General features: G+C 41.1%; 1 pseudogene; it reads left to right on the forward strand.

Moving 5' to 3' along the window:
- The first annotated feature begins 654 nt into the window (after positions 1-654).
- LOC112441915 (uncharacterized) lies at positions 655-733 on the forward strand (annotated as a pseudogene).
- Positions 734-8,329: the final 7,596 nt, after the last annotated feature.

Consider the following 8,329-nt stretch of genomic DNA (forward strand, 5'->3'; position numbering starts at 1 on the left):
GGATGAGAAAGCAGTGGTACATATACACAATGGAGTATTACTCAGCCATTAAAAAGAATACATTTGAATCAGTTCTAATGAGGTGGATGAAAGTGGAGCCTATTATACAGAGTGAAGTAAGCCAGAAAGAAAAACACCAATACAGTATACTAATGCATATATATGGAATTTAGAAAGATGGTAGCAATAACCCTGTATATGAGACAGCAAAAGAGACACTGATGTATAGATCAGTCTTTTGGACTCTGTTGGAGAGGGAAAGGGTGTGATGATTTGGTAGAATGGCATTGAAATACATGTAATATCATATATGAAACGAGTCGCCAGTCCAGGTTCGATGCATGATACTGGATGCTTGGGGCTGGTGCACTGGGACGACCCAGAGGGATGGTATGGGGAGGGAGGAGGGAGGATGTTTCAGGATCGGGAACACATGTATACCTGTGGCAGATTCATTTCGATATTTGGCAAAACCAATACGATATTGTAAAGTTTAAAAATAGAATAAAAACAAATAAATAAAAACCCAGAGAAGAGGTTAGATTCTCAAAAATGCAATATTAAAGAAAAAAACAAATTCTCAAAAATTATATTAAAAAATATATATATATATATGAAGTTTGCTTTAAAAATAGGGTCTTATTTTTGAAAAGTATCACTTCTCGGCCTTTTGGCTAAGATCAAGTGTAGTATTTTTGAAAAGTAATTGTAGGTCATAAAAATGAAAATTAAAGGAGTAAAAGGGCTTATACATAAAAAAATAAAAAAAAATTAAAAATGATAAAAAAAATACGTAGGACTTTGTCTGGTGTTTTTGTGGACAGTGTGGGGTCAGTTCATTTTCAGATAGTTCCTTGATCCTGCTTATACTTCTCAAGATCTATACGCCCCTTCCTATGTAGTCAGTGCTAACTGCAGGGTTTTAATCTATTGCACCTGTCACTTCCAAAGCAGTTCCCTCTGTTTATTTTAGCTTCATGTGTTTGCTGGTCTCTTCAGTGTCTAATTTCTGCCCTGGCACAAGGGGGCGGTGGTGGTCACTTATTTGGGCTCACTTGTTCAGTCATGCTGAGGGGAGGGAGGAACACTGCAAACAAATATCACTGGCGTGTGTGGGGAGTGGTCACAGTGTCTTGGCCACATTGAGTTTGCCCCTCTCGCAGCATGTGTGCTTTCGCAGTCTACACTGTTGAGGCTCTAGGTTGCTCTGCCAGAAACTGTCTGAGATGGGCCTTGGGTTGCATGCACTTCCCACATCAAAGCCACTGAGGTTCAGGTTCTTGGGTACTCCACAAAGGTGCAGACTTGGTTGGGCCTGAGTTTTGTGCCCTTCCCAGGTCTGAGCAGCTCAGGTGACCAGGTGCTTGGTGAGCACAGTCGCCCCTAGTTAGGGGCTGCATTTTATTGCCTTCCCCATCCCAGCCACTCAGTTTTCTAGGTGTACTACAGGCACGCCTTCTCAGGGGTGCTGTGTGTCTCTTCTGGGGAGCTGATCTCTGGCTGCGACCCTCCTAGCAGATGTTGACTGTCCAGAATCCCAAGAAGTCTTGGTTAACAAGGAAGGCTGCTTGCAGTTTGATAGAGGATGCCTCTCTGGGACCATGATTGCACCCTTCCAGCTCTGGCTGCCCCTGCCTGCCTGTCTCTGCTGGGGGATGGGCCAGTCCTCAGCTGGCTACCTCTGCTCAGTCCTTTTTTCTGTGAGTGGGCCTGGTGGTGTCTTAGGTTAGGGCTTTTCACGGGATAGCTATCCCACAGTCTGGGTTGCTATCTCAAGTTAGTTCCCTCAGATTGCCCTCAGGGCATTCATGCCGGGTCCTTACCCTAAGCAATGCCACCTGCGCTTCCCTGTCTAGTCCCCACTTGCTAGTGGTAGATGTGAGCATCTGCATTACTTTTCTGCTGGGAGTTGCTGTTAGGCACGTAATCTGTGGGTTTTATTTATTTTTCCTCCCGGTTTTGTTGTCCTCTGAGGTTCTAAGACTCACTGCAGATTTGCAGGTGAGAATGTTTCCTGGTGTTTGGAAACTTCTCTCTTTTTTAAGACTCCCTTCCCAGGATGTATTTCCATCCCTACCTCTTTTGTTATTCTTTTTATCTTTTATATTTTTTCCTACATCCTTTTGAAGACAATGGGCTGCGTTTCTGGGTACCTGTGTCCTCTGCCAGCATTCAGAAGTTGTTATGTGGAATTTGCTCAGTGTTCAAATGTTCTTTCAATGAATTTGTGTGGGAGCAAGTGGTCTCCCTGTCCTATTCAACCACTATCATAGGACCGCCCCCCGAAGTTTCTCTCTTCAAATCAGACCATCTGGGATAAAATTCTATGTCATATTATATTTAATAAGCTGTGAATTTATCATGCCTTTGTTACATGGCCTATAATCCAAATAACAACATTTACTCTCAAGGTGTTTTGAATATTAAATTTTGTAAAGAGGTTCTGGTTTGTAATCCAACTAGATAAAATCTTCAAGAACTATTATCCCAAACCTATTTTCCCTATTCCATTTTGACTATGCTTGGTTTGGAAGTCTGCAAACAAATTTCCTAATTTGTTCTACTGCAAGTAAATTCTCATTTGCCGGGGTCTAGCCCCAGCTGATCCAGGGTATTCGAAGGAGGACGGCCTAGGCGACTATTTATATGTTAATTAGAGATATAAGAGTAATATAATGAGGATAGCTCACTAGGAAAATTCAGTGGAGAAAAGAGGCTGAGTAGCTTGGTTTACACAGAAAATCAATATAACCCGTGACACCAGGTTAGCTCTGACCACAGAGGCCACAGGCGCCCTCTCGAATAGTGGAAGGTGCCCCACCTTAGACACCTTCTCGAGTGGGTCTTAGAAGCCCAGGCAAATAAATGGTCGCAGAGGATATCCGCGCTCCAGATGGAGACTTCAGCCAGAATGTGAAAAGAATGACATGGGGAGACCAAGCATTGGTGAGCAAGGCCCATAGCTTTATTTTCAACATGGGCTTATATACCCTAAGTTACACATAGAAGATAATAGGGGATGCAAAGTCAGCAGTTTTTGATCCTTATCAAAAACCAGGGTTTCACCAGTCAGAATGGCTGCGATCCAAAAGTCTACAAATAATAAATGCTGGAGAGGGTGTGGAGAAAAGGGAAACCTCTTACACTGTTGGTGGGAATGCAAACTAGTACAGCCACTATGGAGAACAGTGTGGAGATTCCTTAAAAAACTGGAAATAGAACTGACTTATGATCCAGCAATCCCACTGCTGGGCATACACACTGAGGAAACCAGAAGGGAAAGAGACACGTGTACCCCAATGTTCATGGCAGCACTGTTTATAATAGCCAGGACATGGAAGCAACCTAGATGTCCATCAGCAGATGAATGGATAAGAAAGCAGTGGTACATATACACAATGGAGTATTACTCAGCCATTAAAAAGAATACATTGGAATCAGTTCTAATGAGGTGGATGAAACTGGAGCCTATTATACAGAGTGAAGTAAGCCAGAAGGAAAAACACAAATACAGTATACTAACGCATATATATCGAATTTAGAAAGGTGGTAACAATAACCCGGTGTACGAGACAGCAAAAGAGACACTGATGTATAGAACAGTCTTATGGACTCTGTGGGAGAGGGAGAGGGTGGGGAGATTTGGGAGAATAGCAGTGAAACATGTATAATATCATGTATGAAACGAGTCGCCAGTCCAGGTTCGATGCACGATACTGGATGCTTGGGGCTAGTGCACTGGGATGACCCAGAGGGATGGTATGGGGAGGGAGGAGGGAGGAGGGTTCAGGATGGGGAACACATGTATACCTGTGGCGGATTCATTTTGATATTTGGCAAAACTAATACAATTATGTAAAGTTAAAAAAAAATTTTTTTTCACTCAAAAAAAAAAACAAACCAGGGTTTCTTTCCTGCAAATTTATCGTATACGAATGGTTTAGGTGATTTACATAATCTTCTGGCCAGAAGGCCTATTAACATTTTATGACTCTTGTCAAGGACTTATCAACAAAGACTTATTTTCTCTAAGAGTAATTATTTTAAGGTTTGGCGCCATCTTCCGAAGATAAAATTGCATTCCTATAGGGTGGATGTGCAACGGGTTTACAACAAAGGAAAGAATTTATTACCTTAAGGGTCTAAAGTTACTAACACCAAGGCCACTACTTATTTTTTCTACAGACCAACTATATTAATTAATACACATTCAAGGATACAATTCAGGGGATGTGAAAACTTCGTAACAAACATTGGCTCATCAATGAAATACTTTACTAGTTTATTCTGACAGTTTTTAACTCTCTGAGAGGTTCTAAGCTATTTGAATATCTTAAGCTTCCCGTGCCTCTCAAGGCTGGGAGACTGTAAACAATCATATGCATAGCTGCAGGAATCCGGGTAAACTTGTCAGATGACTTAGAGAGCCATCTGAGGCGTTTGGATTTAAACACTCCTAATTGCCCAGGAACTTTTATTAATTGGAGCTGTAAGTTAACTCTTTGACAGAGAGCGAGATGGTGGTAGGGGACAGCCCCCAGTAAAGTCAGAGGTGAGAGCACAAAGCAATAAAGTAGGCAGACTCTAGTTTTGGGGGGAACATGCTCGAGAATATCCGGGGGGACTCCTGAGGCTCGATCCCGCCTTTGCGTATGCCGAGTCTCCTTCCTCATGACCTTTGTCACGAGTGGAATGCCTCACCGGCTCCCTGCACTCATTCATCATTATTCTTGTAAACTTATTTGAAGCACCATATCTATTTTTATGTCAATGTGTATATGTCTCTTTAGTTTCCAATGTAGGAAATAAAAGCTTTATTTTATTTTTTTTAACAATTGTCTATGATAAATTAAGCAAAACATATTTTTTTTCTCAAAGCCCATTTGAAGAATAGCCTTAGTGGAATTATTTTTCAATTGTTGCACAGATTAATTTTTCAATAACAATAGATGAACCTCCAGTTTCCAGTTCTGCCTACACATAGCTTGGAATTTATCATGCTACCCTAACAGGGAAAATACTGAATAGACTGAAAAAAATCAACAGTCTTCTTGGATCAAATACAAGATAGAACATAGGAAAAACTACTAACTTCTGGACAGAAGAGACAGGCAGATGCACAGGGGCAGGCACATCTTACCCTGGAAACTAGGGAGGTGAACTGCTGCAGGAACCAGTGCCAACACAAGAAAATCTCCACTATAATTAATAAATTGCTGGAGACTCAATGCAGACAATTCTCAAAGGAACAAACTCCATAATATGGTGAAATTTACCTCTAGAAGCTTAACCAGGTTCCCATTCTAAATATCAGAGAAAAATCCCTTCAACTTCCATCAGGAGGCTGAGGAAAGGAACCATCTTGAGAAATGCCAGAACATTGAATGCTGTGTAATAAGGCCTGTCCTCAGAGGAAACTAGTTAACCAGAGCCTAACTATCTGGGGTTTTATCAGAGCCTAGCTGACATGGAGAGGCTTCCTTGGTGGCTCAATGGTAAAGATTTTGCCTGACAATACAGGAGACACAGCTTCAACCTCTGGGTGATGAAGATCCCCTGGAGAAGGAAATGGTAACACATAGCAATATTCTTACCTGGGATATACCAAGGACAGAGAAGCCTCGTGAGCTACAGTCCATGGGGTCACAAAGAGTTGTACATGACTGAGTGACCAAACTACAATTCTAGGAGAACAAAATGCTTTCTCTCATCTCACAGCACATTAGCACTTTACTAAAGGTCTACTTAGAGCAGTTTCTTTTTACAGGACATCACATCTGGCTACCATGAAAAAAAAAATGGAATGCATACTAAAAGGCAAAGAAAAAAAAGGCAGTTGTCAGAACCAGGCATGGCAGAAATATTGATACATTTACTGGGAATTGGAAACAAGTATGATTAATAAACTGTGGCCTCTAATGGATAAAGTCAGTTCAGTTCAGTTCAATCACTCAGCCACCTCTAAGTCTTTGTAACCCCATAGACTGCAGCATGCCAGGCTTCCCTGTTAATCACCAATTCCTGGACCATGTTCAAACTAATGTCCATTGAGTCAGTGATGCCATCCAACCATCTCATCCTGTCATCCCCTTCTCCTTCTTTCAATCTTCCTCAGCATCAGGGTCTTTCCCAATGAGTCATTTGTTCTCATCAGGTAGCCAACGTATTGGAGTTTTGGCTTCAGCATCAATCCTTCCAATGAATATTCAGGACTGATTTCCTTTAGGATTGACTGGTTAGATCTCCTTGTAGTGCAAGGGACTCTCAAGAGTCTTCTCCAACACCACAGTTCAAAAGCATCAATACGTTGGGGCTCAGCTTTCATCATAGTCCAACTCTCACATCCGTATGGAAAACCATAGCTTTGACTAGACGGACCTTTGTCAAGAAAGTAATGTCTCTGCCTTTTAATATGTTAAGTTTGTCATAGTTTTTCTTCCTAGGAGCAAATGTCTTTTAATTTAATGGCTGCACTCACTATCTGCAGTGATTTTGGAGGCCCCCCCCCCTTAATAAAGCCTCTCACTGTTTGCACTGTTTCCCAACTATTTGCCATGAAGTGATGGGGCCAGATGCCATGATCTTATTTTTTTGGTAGTTGAGTTTTAAGCCAACTTTTTGACTCTCCTCTTTCACTTTCATCAACAGGCTCTTTAGTTCTTCTTCACTTTCTGCCATAAGGGTGGTGTCATCTGCATATCAGAGGTTACTGATATTTCTTCCAGCAATCTTGATTCCATCTTTTGCTTCATCCAGCCTGGCATTTCACATGATGTACTCTACATATAAGTTAAATAAACAGGGTAACAATATACAGCCTTGACATACTCCTTTCCCAATTTGGAACCAATCCGTTGTTCCATGTTTGGTTCTAACTGTTGATTCTTCACCTGCATACAGATTTCTCAGGGAACAGTCAAGGTGGTCTGGTATTCCCATCTCTTGACAAATTTTCCACAGTTTGTTGTGATACACGGAATCAAAGACTTTATCGTAGTCAATAAAGAAGAAGTAGACATTTTTCTGGAACTCTCTTGCTTTTTTGACGATCCAGCGGATGTTGGTAATTTGATCTCTGGTTCCTCTGCCTTTTCTGAATACAGTTTGAACATCTGGAAGTTGATGGTGCATGTACTATTGAAGTCTTGCTTGGAGAATTTTGAGCGTTACTTTGTTAGCGTATGAAATGAGTGCAATTGTGCATCAGTTTGAACTTTCGCAATGCCTTTCTTTGGGATTCCAATGAAAACTGACCTTTTCCAGTCCTGTGGCCACTGCTGAGTTTTCCAAATTTGCTAACATATAGAGTGTAGCACTTTCTCAGCATCATTTTTTAGGTTTTGAGATAGCTCAACTGGAATTCCATTACCTCCACTAGTGATGTTTGTCATGATGCATCCTAAGGGCCGCTTGACTTCGCATTTCAGGATGTCTGGCTCCAGGTGAGTGATCACACCATTGTGATTATCTGGGTCATGAAGATCTTTTTTGTATAGTTCTTCTGTGTATTCTTGTCACCTCTTATTAATATCTTCTGCTTCAGTTAGGTCCATACCATTTCTGTCCTTTATCGTGCCCATATTTGCATGAAATGTTCCCTTGATATCTCCAGTTTTCTTGAGGAGATTTCTCGTCTTTCCCATTCTATTGTTTTTCTCTACTTCTTTGCATTGATCACTGAGGAAGGCTTTCTTGTCTCCTTGCTACTCTTTGGAACACTGCATGCAAATGTGTATATATTTCCTTTTCTCCTTTGCCTTTAGCTTCTCTTATTTTTTCAGCTATTTGTAAGGCTGCCTCAAACAACCATTTTAACTTTTCGCATTTCTTTTTCTTGGTGATTGCCTTGATCACTGCCTCCTGTACAATGTCATGATCCTCCACCCATAGTTCTTCTGGAGCTTTATCCAATCTAATCCCTTGAATCTGTTTGTCACTTCCACTGAGTAATTGTAAGGGATTTGATTTAGGTCATACCTGAATGGTCTAGTGGTTTTCCCTACATTCTTCAATTTAAGTCTGAATTTTGCAATAAGGAGTTCATGATCTGAGCCACCGTCAGCTCCGTCTTCTTTTTGCTGACTGTTTAGAGTTCCTCTACCTTTAGCTATAAAGAATATAATCAATCTTATTTCAGTATTGACCATCTAGTTATGTACATGTGTAGATTATTTTCATATGTTGTTGGAAGAAGATGTTTGCTATGACCAGTGCATACTCTTGGCAAAACTCTGTTAGCCTTTGCACTGTTTCATGTTGTACTCCAGGGCTAAACTTGCATATTATTCCAGGTATCTCTTGACTTCCTATATTTTCCATTCCAGTCCCC

The sequence above is a fragment of the Bos taurus genome, chromosome 16, assembly GCF_002263795.3.
Source record: "Bos taurus isolate L1 Dominette 01449 registration number 42190680 breed Hereford chromosome 16, ARS-UCD2.0, whole genome shotgun sequence".
Classification (NCBI taxonomy): Eukaryota; Metazoa; Chordata; class Mammalia; order Artiodactyla; family Bovidae; genus Bos; species Bos taurus.